This window comes from Styela clava, chromosome 5 (genome assembly GCF_964204865.1).
Source record: "Styela clava chromosome 5, kaStyClav1.hap1.2, whole genome shotgun sequence".
Classification (NCBI taxonomy): domain Eukaryota; kingdom Metazoa; phylum Chordata; class Ascidiacea; order Stolidobranchia; family Styelidae; genus Styela; species Styela clava.
The window spans coordinates 4,957,246-4,970,431 of NC_135254.1; the positions used below are offsets into that span (position 1 = coordinate 4,957,246).

At 37.7% G+C, this 13,186-nt stretch overlaps 1 non-coding gene across 1 annotated transcript; it reads right to left on the reverse strand.

Moving 5' to 3' along the window:
- Nucleotides 1-12,071: 12,071 nt before the first annotated feature.
- On the reverse strand, nt 12,072-12,144 carry Trnar-ucg (transfer RNA arginine (anticodon UCG)). Its single transcript has one exon. It is a non-coding gene; the product is annotated as a tRNA-Arg (tRNA).
- Between the last annotated feature and the right edge of the window lie 1,042 nt (nt 12,145-13,186).

The following is a 13,186-nucleotide window of genomic DNA, read 5'->3' on the forward strand; positions in this document are numbered from 1 at the left end:
CTAATTTTGTTCGCCTACTTTACATCACGTTGTGTAAAGGGACTGAAACTTATGGACAAGGGGATATTCACTTGGCTAACACAGACAGTCCCGAACTCATAATAGAACTAAAATATAGAAAATCGGAATAAAATTATGGCCCTAACTCTAACCTGGTACACATACTACGGAAGTACCACATTTTTACCACTCAATGATGGTATATTGGGCTAGGGTTGAGAACTCAGGTTTGAACCTTTGAACTTGTGATGCTAACAAACAAACGGGTCAACGTAACTTTACTATAACAAAGAATTGTGGGCACTTCCGAAGTATGTGTACCAAGATAGCTCACAACCTGAACCCTAACCTACTACAACTACTATGTTCAGGTTGTGCGCCATCTTGGTGCACATATTTCGAGTGCTCCGAATTGTAAGTAAACGTAAACGAATTGTGATTTCCATTGATGGAATTCAAAATTTAATGAGGAAGCTTTAATAATTTAACGCTTTTCAAAACATCGCAAGCTAATAATTAGTTGATACATAATTGATCTAATTAGTGCAAGCTCTTTCCCTGCTCATGTATAGCTAATAAATAGTGAAGTCTGTCCAAACCAGTGATCCTCAACCTTTTTTTCAAACGACCCAAATTTTTAAAATAATAAATTTTGTAACATATCGCGACCCAAGGATATGCTTAAATACTATGCGGTATGTAATGCTCATGACTTATGACAAAAAATTTTACGCTGTGATACGTTTCATATATACTATTGGGCAACACTGCAATACAAAATAAACAATTAATTCGCTAGAAAATTTTAGGTTTTTGTTGAAAAACGAGCGGCATATGAAAATTTTCAGGCGACGCATAGGTTAGGTTGGGAAACACTGCTCCAGACCAGGGTTCAAGGGTTGTCGGCTCTAGGGGCCACAAAATTATATTTGCATTGTTCGCGGGCCATAATAGTGCCAAAAATAGGTAAACATTGCAATACAAAACAAACACTTTTTTGTGCAAACACATAGTTATCAGGCATTGCCAATAGAATCCGCATTCGAGTTTTCTATGATGCCTAGATACAAATTGAAAGGCGAAATTTTCATTAAATGGTGCAAATGTTAGGCGTTAAATAGTTAGTTGCTCTGATAAACAAATCTATAAAATCAACGTTTATTTAATTCTCGCAAATTGATCGGCCGCCGCGATTCATTATGCTTCGGATATAGTCGGCCGAAAAAAAAGGAAAACAACCTTTACTTTTGTTTTTCTTGCCTACTTATCAATCTTTTCTACTAACAGTGCTCCTGATATCTAAGGCTGATATGAGGCTGCTATGTTTAGAGAGAATTTTACCAGTTGGGCAGTACCCAACCAATTTGTACATCCTTGCAGGCATAGGCGTAGCCTATGAGGAGAGGAGAGGATCACCCCCTACCAAAAAAAATTGAGATAGATGAAAATGCGCGCTTCTATGCCTTGCTAACTTCGACAGCAAAGTACGTTTGCACGTTCGGAGCAAAAGACACGTATAAGCGTCGTATTACGTCATTATACAAATAAAATTTGGCCCCCAAACAAGATATTGAACCAAGATTTTTTAATCCCAGTTGCTGAAATAGTTAAGTCTAACGCTCTAAACAGAACATCGTCGGCACAAATTCTTTTCTAATAACTGTCTGTACATAACTAAACATGCAATTCATGTATTATTTAAACGCGACAACCCGTTCAAATTTAAATACAAATTAAGTGGATGGCAGAAAGGTGCAGGAGGGTTCAACCACAAACTAAAGGCGGCATGGGTTTAAATCTCACTTAACGCGCTCTAAACATTGTTCAGAGTTTATGAATAACTGGCAAAGTGAAGGCTCGCATAAGGCAAAGCATAGCAGCACGGGATTTTTGGCTCGGCGGTGTGGCGGATTGTGCTAAGCGTTAGAAATACGCTCGCCACCGCACCTCTGATTACCCTTCGTGGGTTTGCAGGCTCGAATCCCATGCAGGGGTGGATATGTGCGAGAGGATTGCTGGACTCCTTGTCGCGGTAGGGTGATTCACAAACCGCTGGAGAGTTACGGCTTCCTCTACCATCAAGTCCATGCTTCTGAAAACAAATAACTGGCTAACTAATCCCATACCCGACATGGACTGGCGACCGGACGAGAGCCCGAAGCACGTCATAGTATTAAGCCGTCTTATCAGCTCTCCCCTCCCCCGGGATAAATTTGTAAATCCTATCCTATCCTAAATCAGCAAAATGTAGAGCGACCATCCGCGATTCCGCTCAGAGATGTATGTTTAAATTCTTCAAAAAATCCAATCATAGAAACAATATCCTGAATCGCGATAGTTCGTCAACAGAATACCCCCACCGATAACGTTTTTTTCTCAATTTTCCTCGTTTACGCACATCGCGCTAATCATTTTGCGTGGTACCATTCTTTGACGCAAATTATATTTCAAAATCGACTATTGTTCTGTCATAATTCCCCGAAGAAATCAATGGTTACGTTCGTCGATTGAGAAATGGATCGGCGATAATGGAGAGTGATTGGCACCTGATATTTTGAGCTAAGGTGGCCACTTAATTTCAGAATAATAAAGACAAGAAAGCGATGCTCAAATAGATGGACACGAGGTCCAAACTCCTCAGTACGGGTATGGTACCAGCGGTCACGATGTCATAAAAACGTAGAAGACAACCATCACGATATCATGAAAACGTGTTCCCAAAATTTAAAATTATACAGCGCATTTTAGATAAAATATCAGAACTCACATAAAATTTAGGTACAAATAAAAGTAATAGCGTTATAACGAAAAAGCAATTGATTCATTAGGTAATGAGAAAATTTTCTATTTCGCATAAATTAATAATATGAAGAGTAATAACAACAACATAACAAAATGATCCACATCTTTCGTGTACATTAAATGAGATTCCATCAGAGTTTTTTGCGTACCAGTGATTGTTAGTTTAATCAAAGCCTTGTTAAGAGTGACAGTGTAAAAGATAATAAACAATAGAGCGATGCTCAAATAAATGGACACGAAATGGTGCGGTATGCAATCTGTAACAGTAGCCTACGGCAGGGCTACTCATCTATTTTTATCGAAGGTCCGCAAACAAAACTTCAAAACTATTTGGGTCCGGTCTTTCCAGAAATGATATTTCAGCATCCTTAAACGAGCACTTCCTCGACCGACTAATGATTAGTAGCAAATTTAAATTGTTTATTAGGATGTTATAGTTCTTTTCGTATATATTCAAAACTATGAAAGTCATTGTATAATAGGAAATTCTAAAAGTGGGGCTAATGATCCAAAATAAATAATTGGGTGCGGTCCAAATCCAATACTCGAAAGGTCCGGATTCGGACCGCGGTCCGCCAGTTGAGTAGCCCTGGCCTACGGTACCGTATCACAGCAGATTTGAACATACGCGAAATCGGAAATGTCCCAATAAGCGCAATTTTTTTATTTTGATGGCACACGAAAATCGAATCCCATAATTGAAGCTCACAGAATTTTTTGAAATGAATAAAAGCTAGGAATAAATCCATAGTCCGCACATGAAAAAAACACTGCATGTAACCCCTTCGGTACAGACCGAAGGATTCTAAGTCCCGAATCTTATAAATTAGAACACTAATCCCACTCTCATCCCCAAATCAGAAAATAGCTGTCCTCCACGCCGCCAACCCGACACTTCGAATATTCTAAATGTTAAAGTATCAGACACTCAATGCAGACACAAATCATCGTCCTCTCCACCACAATACAAAATACTTTTGCCTTTTGCTTCTAATAGTCTCTTTATTATGAGTACAATAATAAACCACATATCTCTCAAAATAAAAAAAAATAAAAGGATTGCCCTTCGCATTTCAATGGAACAGACTTTCGTTTCGGATAAAATTCTGGCGCTGATACCAAATCCAACTATCTCACCAAGCGGTGTATGTAGCCAGTTTTTTTTTAGAATCGTACCCTTCTTTTGAAATGCCAAGAAAAAAAATTTCCTGTAATACATAGCAATTTCTTGTAGATCCAAACGTTTTCAGACCTCCATCAAGACTCGATATTTTCCGGACTCGATAGCTGTTACTGTCTAACCTGAAAATTATACATTTCAGAACCCCGCCCTGTTCCTCTAAAATTTCATGGCTATTTTTTCACATTACTAAATACCTATCGCTTTCCAACAGCATCTTATGTGTTTATAATCTAAAACCTATACCCCACTGCGCGCCACAAATCAGAAAATAGGCTTCACCCACTGTTCCGACCCAAAACATCAGATATTGTCAAAATCAGATAAGTCAAAATACCATTCCCTACGTGGTGTAATAATTACCTACTTTCTCATTAGCTGTCCTAGGTTAGCCTGTCTTGATAATACAACGCCTATATGTTGCCATATGGTCTCTAGTTTTATTAATAAAATACCCGTACGTAAAATTCAAATAAGGCAATGCCCACTGCGGGTACCATTTCAATCTCTCGTAATCCTTTAATATATTTATAATTTACTTTTCTTAAAATAGCGTTGCCAGAAATTACCGATCGATTGTGCCAACACATTCTAACGTAACCATAGCAACGCACTCGTAAGTACCGAAATTCGCGCTTTTAAAAATCGATAACCCATTCAATTATGTTATCATAATATCTAGCGATAATGCACGTTTAATTCTGCGAGGGTCGCGTCACCTCGAAAGAAATACGGGCGGGGATTAAAGAATGAAGCTCATAAAAAGGCTCTGTACAAGCGACTATTAGGGTACTCCCGTAGTATGTGTACCAGGTTGGGGTTAGGTCATAATTTTATTCCGATTTTCCTTTTTTTAGTTCTACTACGAGTTCGTGGAGCTGTCTGTGTTAGCCAAGTGAATATACCCCCTGACACTTGGTTTCAGTCCCCTTACACAACTTGATGTACTTCTGGAGCGCCACTATTAGACCAAGGGTAGGCAAAATGCGGCCCACAAGGAAAAATTGTCCGGTCGCGGAGAAATGCCAATTTTGAATGATTTAGGCCACGCGAAAATAGTTTTTAATTTAGTTTGATCTGGTACCTGCGAATAATTCCAATACCTTTGCGTTGTGGAGCCTATACCAGAGTCCAATTTATTATCTATGACGTTACAATGCCTCAACAGCCATAGGTTGTGCAAAGTGAAGAACGCATGTCATAATCAAAATATTTGTGCTTGCAAGTTGCAACTACTAGAAATCCTATGTTAAATAAAGGTGCGGTCCGCGGTTTCACCCAGTTATTTGTATCTAGCTCTCCTGTATTAAAGGCCGCACATCCTTTTCTTAGCCAACGTGGTTCACACTATATTTGACGGGGTAAGTTTGCTTGGAGCAAAGTCCCGCGCTAAAAGTGAAAACAATACTTCCTCAAAGCAAGATACTGAAACCTGATAGAATAGTTGCAAGGTTGCTCAAAGCAAGGGATTTCAGCCAAAAATAGAAAGAGTACTGATAAAAAAACATGCATGCAATCACTGTCTAGCTAAGGTCTAAAATATTTCGCCTATTTGAAAATAACTTATAAATGCTAGTAAATATGCTACAAGTTTCTAAAAGTGTTTACTCTGGTCATTCCACGATCTGAATAATTCAACGGACAAGAGTTTGAAGATTTTTTTGTCGCTATATCATGTTGACGAGAGCAACGTGAAATAATTGATAGTTTCGGTGACATGTCGACATCCACTATGGCCGCTAGGCGCAAAACTGAATTTATTTTTACTTTACAAGAAACTGCTATTTCTTTCTAGTTTCGATTGCTTGATGAGGTCATTCCACAAGGTGTTTTTACTTTGTTGAGCATGAATTGTTTCAAGCATAGTGTAATTTGGAATCTACCAACAAAACTAACATTACAAATACCACTGTAATAACAAAGAAGGCCATGAGCTATAAAATGTTGGAAACCACTGCTCGATATGATTTCAAATCTAATTTTATCATCGATTTCCAATACTTGAATTGAAATCAACGGATAATTTAAGTTCATACATCTGAAAACAAATACCTAGTCAACTAATTCGATACCGACACGGTAACCGGACGAGAGACCTTGGTATATGACCATATGATTAAGCCGTGGTATATGCCTTCCTACCCCCAATCGGGACAAATATGTAAATCCTATACTAAATTTGTTAAATGGGCTGTGAACGAGTCAGACGACGTAAGAGTATTCTATGTCACAATGATTCGAAGATATGGTCTTGTGATTAGAGTATGGATGTAAGTTTCATAATTTCGAATCGAAGCGATTCGAATAAACTTCGAATCGGTTGGAAGGAATTTCAGAAAATGGCTTCTATTTAAAAATTGTTTGTCCGTATGGTTAACAGGTAAAGACTTATGCAATGAAAAATAAAGTGCTCTGTATTACAAAAATCAATTTTTCTCAGTCCTTTAATGAGACCGATGTGTTTGCATATGATCGCACATGAGATCGAATCGTGGCTCTATTTGATCGATATTTTGTTTTAACATAAGTTAGTTTTAAAAAATAGTTTACCGCGACACCCATTAGGCCTCTTCGCGAGCGACCGGTGGCTCGGGGCCAGGGACGTGTCTAGAGTGGGCCCAGACTGGCAGCACGCTATTGGGGTGACTTTGTTGCTTAGTTTGAATATTTAAATAATAATATTAATACGAAGAAATTGCACTTTTACTTGACCTTCAAATCATTTATTCCCATGTATAATACCATCTATAATTTGTTTATCCGCCAAATTATTTTTAGAGTTAGGTATATGGGGCCTCATTATCAGAAACTCGCCCCGAACAGCAAAAAAATTTGATCTGCCCCTGGTCGGGACCATATCAATTTGCAGAGCCCTCGCCAAAGCCATTACGTTCACTGAATTTAAGTAACCACCAAATGACAGTAAACATGACGTATTTTTTCACAGCGTACTTTATAAACATCCTTCTTATAAACCCATTGTAAACAGTTCCATTCAAACCCCGTCGATTCTCAAATGAGTTTTCGCGTTAGTTGTCTTAAAGTAAACAAATGAACAATGATTTAAACATATGAACACGTATAATGTACCGGCGCCATGAAATCAAAAGAAATTATGAAAATAAGAAGTTGAGCCCAAAGGCGTTCAAATTTGATTAGCCTTGTCTGTAGATGGCTATTGGGCATTTATATTGATTGTAGGTTAGAAATAGGGATGACCATATTATGGTCCCAATCACCGCTGGAATGGCCTTCTCATTGAAGGGCTGTTTGGCTGCGATATACATAGCGGGTTAGGTAAAAGATGGATCCGTGTTCCAAATTGCAATTTCAATAACCTTCTGCGAAGATTGGGCTGTGTATAGACAGCAAGTTAGGGGTAGAGATGAGTATATAGTACCAATCGCGGTACGTACCTATCCAAAAACTATTTCAAAAGTTGTTCGCATCGCACGCACCTGTGAGTCCTAAAATTAACCACTTTCGCCACAAAAAAGGTAAACCTATCAAACTGCCGACCATATCCAGGTGTACGACCCAACTCAGGTAAAAGTTATTGCAAATCTTCACCTAATCACCTAAATCCGGTAAACCAATAAACCGATATACCATATCCGCACTAATCTAATTCTTTTTAACAAGAAGCAGCTAGAATGAATTACAAATAATCACCTTTGTACACACAAAAATCGATAAACCAATGAACCGATACAAAATAACCGGAACAATACAATTTCCACTTCACAAGCACATTACACAAACAGAACTACGTAAAGTAGTTTTCAACTTACGACCTTCAATCACGGTAAACCAATTACCCGGTAGACTATACTAGAATTTATCCAATTGTCAACGGTCGTCAGTCATAGACCTTTTTTGACCTTCTTGTTGGGGCGTAACTCCAATGAAATATTCTACGGACTCGGGGAACCCCATGTGCAATAGTTTAATTATCTTTCATTGTCTGTATAAACCAGAGGTGTGAAACCTGTATTGATTATTGCCCATGTAGGGGCTTGGGTATCGTTTATTTGAATCTTTTGTACAAAAATAACCTGCCAACACTCAAAACGAGAATATCGGTAAGAGACCGAAGACTTATCGATCGAAAGTTAGGGGATACCCCAAAATAGCGCTCTCACTCCATAGTGACACCTTGTGTCCCATCACTAATTAATTAATAACTCGCTAATTATACGACATAATTCATCCAAAATCAATAGACTTCTGGTCCGAGATATGATGAATGCACATGCAAAATTTGGATCAGATTCAACTCTGCTTTCGTGAGATATCGCGTGCATCTAACAGACAGACAGACAGACAGACAAATACCCATTAACATACTTACCGATCAAGATCGATAAGTAATAATGACAAATTTTGTGGTGTATTTAGAGTATGGCAGCTATGGCTCGTGCCACGGGCGCCGTTTGGATTGGTGCGCAAAACGGTTTAATCCGAATAGAATTTCAAATTGAAAATAGTTTGAACTCGTATTTATACTTAAATAATATTGTACAGGCATCTCAATTTACCAACTGCCGTTAAAAATTATCGGTCAACGATCAAGGGGGCGCAAACTTTACCAAGGTGCCATTTTACTTAGATACGCCACTGTGGGTATTTGATTTTAAATTTAAACAATATGGAATGTAACTAACTGTTGGGGATACGTGAAACTAATTACTTTACCTCGCTCTATGCCTTTGTGCAGGTGGATCCGTGTGCGTATCACGCAACGATGCTATCGCGAGAGTGAAAATGACTATTCATATTTAATTCAAGAGTCTAGCTGCACACTCACTTGCACAACTGACAGTTGTCTGAGGAAGTCTGACCTCGGTCAGACGAAACGTTACGGAAATACATTTGTGTAAGTGTGCAGCAAGACTCTTGAATTAAATAGAATATGGAATGTACTAGCGGAACCACAGGGCGCCACGGAACCCCGGTTACTGGTACCACCGGTCCAACGTTTACAACAATTCCCGGTAAACCATCAAACCAGTAAGCTATGTCCATTTCAAGCATTTACAAGCAAATACATGTACATTGACGCAAAACGCCATATCTATCAAAGAAACCGCTAATATATTATATCGGTGCTTAGTAAACGTCCGTTTTGCTCCAAAAACTTTTGTGTTCATTTATATTTATGAAAAGACTTAGTTGTTCAGTTCAACTATACGGCTAAACGGAGTCAGGGTCTTTGATTGAATACCTTTCTCGCAACAGCTCTTTGTAAAAATGTCTCTTGAGATAATGTACTTTTGCGTGAATAAACTTTTACAATAGTCCGCATTTGTTTCTTCATTTCTCTTTTTGATATCCTATCACGTCTTATACATTAATTGAAGCGAGACCTATCGTACAGTACAGTGGCCTCTGTTTTCGACACTTTTATTTGATCGTATGACAGAATATGATTTTGCTACTTAACCATAGAAAGAAGAAAGTCGATAAGTGGCAGGTTCGAAAACAATGAGAGGATTGCTGGACACCTCGGCGTTTGGGCAGTTCCCGTCACCACTAGCCAGTGACGTACTCTTCAAGCATACAAGATCATGTTTTTGGACGAATACCAGGTTAATACCATTTTTATATATTGTAATATTATACGGACCATAACGCGCACTTTAAATCCTTTTTTTTTTTTTCTTCTCAAAACTTGATTAGGCGCCTAGTGTATGAATCAAGTAGTGCTTTATTGCCTACAGTAAACCCTACCTCACCCGCAAAACAACCCTCCTGGCTACGTCACTGGCTGGCGGTGTGTTTTTTGGTCGGGGGGGGGGGGGGGGGGGGGAGGGGGCTGTTACTTCATACAAAAGTTCCAAATATATAATGTCATAGCCACAACGAGACATAAAATGATACTGAACTATAAGAAAATGTATATAGCTTCGGAAAGCGGTACCAAAACGACTATTCATTCCCATATCTCACTTCTACTGGTCGTAACAGTATCGGGGGCTTTGGTTCGTCTTATGAATGAACTACATCGTCAACTTTCCTCTCCATAAGATAAATATGGCAAAAGATCTATCCTATTCACTACTAAACGCGTCACAGCGACACTACGGTAAATAGTTTTGACGTTTCTTACCTGTATGTACTGAAGCTGCGACTGTCGCGTCACAAGCATGAATATTTAAATAGACGGAAATGATTGTGAGGTCATACGTGTCAATACGCTTTAAGAATGACAGTATCGTGGAATTTTCTCCTGTGACAAATTCTAAATATAGCTTTATAAAGAGTGCTTGAATATTTTAACACGACACTTCTGTATACTAAAAGCAGGATCATGGCCTCCAGAGGCCCTAAGCAATCAAGACTTTGGTGCCGAATTTATAAAAAATGTTAATAATAGGAATGTAACTACCGTGTTTCCCCGAAAATGAGACCTAGCCTGGATTTTATAAATGATTTTGATAGAAGCCCTCACATTAAAATAAGACTTAAACAATACCGCGAATTTTTTTTTTGCCCTAGTCGATAGCAAGAAATCTCTTCTACACGTTTTAAATGATAATCTATGTTTTGTAGTTATTTTGAATAAAAGCGTGGTATTTATAGGTAAATGGATATCGGTTTTCATATTTTGTATATTTGAAAATATTGTTTTTGATAAATGAAAATATAAGACATTCCCCGAAAAAAGCCCCAGCGTTAATTTTCGAAAGAAAATTGAAATAAAACCCAGTCTTTTTTTCGGGGAAACACGGCAGTGTTCCATGTATTGTGAATATGAATAAGTTAGTTTCAATATTCATTACTACGGTAACTAAAGGCCAAATTATGATTAATTTAAATGATATTACGGGAATATTCGTCATGCCTACGAACATTTATAGAGGTTTAAGATGATACTCGAGAAAGAAAAACGACCAAAATTTGTTTTAATCGGGACAATATTAAAGGTTTGAGTCGTTAGACCTACTTAAATTCTCCCATTAAACACCGAGGCGCCATTAAAAAATCGACCATGGATATTTCTATGGTACGCCCTTTTCCTTGGTGCCCTAAGCACGTACTTGTTTAGCTTAATGGTTAATTTAGATTCATCTATTTTATTTTTATCATGCAAGAATCAATGCAAACACAACACAAAAGTGTATTACGGAATTAGAAAAAAAATTGAAATATAGACGTAAGAAATAACGTCAGAGATTCATTGCAATCGGTAAGGGGTCTTCGACACCTGTTGGCGGATTAATTCAGAGAGAAAAGACTGAAATATACTAATTTGATAATTCAAAGGTATCCAGCTCTGACTTATGGACGCACGCTCGAAAGGGACGGCGCTGAAGCATAGCGATTCGTTAGAAAGAATTCGTGCTGTCCATCTGTGCAAAATTCGCTATACCGGTACATGAAATGATAAGTTATTGTAGATCAATGATTTTTAACCGGTGTTCTGCGGAATGCTGGTGTTCTGCGAAAAATTGTTGTTTTGCGATCTTTTTCTGATTGATATATATTCTATTATGACAAATTGAACAAAATCAAATCACGAAAAAGTCGAGAAAAATTCAAAATTCAAGCAAATGATCTCGCAATAGATTTTTCAGTATTTGTGGTCTGATTTTGACAATTCTCTTTAATACTTAAACTCTTCGTATCCCAAATTTAAATTTGGTCTTTTAACATCATAAGTCTACAAGCTGTTGTTCTTTTCGATATTTCTTTTTCTATGCCAAAATTCCTGATGGTAATGGTGTTCCGCAAACAATTTGCGATATTAAAAGTGTTCCGCGGAAATAAAAAACAACTAATTACTAATCAACTAAAACTAAGTACAAAATCACGAATATAGTAGATCTGAAAGTCTTGCGCTTACAGAACAAATATACCAACCTATAAGTTTATAACTCATAATTCTTGAATATAATGATTGACATACAAATTTAGCGCTTGGGCCTATGGAAGATAAGGCACTATGGCCTGTATGAATCAAGCCTACCAAGTGATAACAAAGTCGAGCTGTTGACCGTTCTGTTGGCTGTTGCGGCAAAATTCATGTCTGCCGAACCCGTCGCTTTCACATTTTCTGATTTTAAAATAACGATGAAAAATACGCGGATGACCCCGGGGGGACTCGAACCCTCAATCTTCTGATTCGAAGTCAGACGCCTTATCCATTAGGCCACGAGGCCCGCGTCGTTCTGATGTAATTCAAACCTTTATATTATCGCGTTACTCGCTTGTCGTGTTATGTTTGTCTCCTTTCTATGGCCAAATTAAAACACGGAAAGGCCCTAAGGCTAAGCCATGAGTGAAATCATCAATAACAATGACGATATTTGAAGTTATTATGACATCTTATAATACAATTGCACGTTTGTGTAAAATGTGTTATGACGTCATAATTTTTAAATGGCGTAAAATACGATATTTCAGTTACAGATATTTTACGTACGCAAAGCACCCAAGTAGATTGGATAAGAGTTGAATTTAAAAAAAACTCATAGCTGTAATAAAAGGTCATTGCTGATAAATAAAACACGCCTGATAAATAATATCATCATTCCATATCATGAAATAAACGGGCCGTAAAATATACGAAATAGTAGAAAATATAATAATTCTTAAATTTATAGTCGCTTAGATAAAATAGTATAACTATATATCGATAGTTACTTATATTTTTCCGAAATAAAGGCATTATTGAGGTAAAAACTGTTCGATTTATTTAAATGACCATGTTTTGTTTCGTCATTACTGGAAGGCTATAAGCGATAGCTGCATTCACTTACCTTTCCCTCGACGCTCTGGTTGTCGCTAATTTTTTTATTTTTATTCGTCGTGTGGAAGAGCTAAATTTTTTAAGTGGCCCAGCGAGATGTCCGAAGTTGATTATATAGTCGACATATAAAATGTCGCACAACCCTACTTCATCCTAACTAACTAGTTTTCTATAAAAGTTGAATGTAAAGTTTTGTGGGGGCGATGACCGAGCAGTTTAAGTGTTAACGACCATGACATCGCAGAAATAATCGATGGTTCGAACCACATGGCCAAAGGTATGGTAAATAGACTTTAATCATTCAATACCCATCCTACGCGCAAAAAATAAAGTGGCATAAACAAAACAATTTTAACATTAGCTCTCATGGGGATTGTGATCGCCAGAGCAGAAATTCGCATTTTTTGTAATTTTGTAATTTTCATTTTGGACGTGGCAGTTTTATATATAGA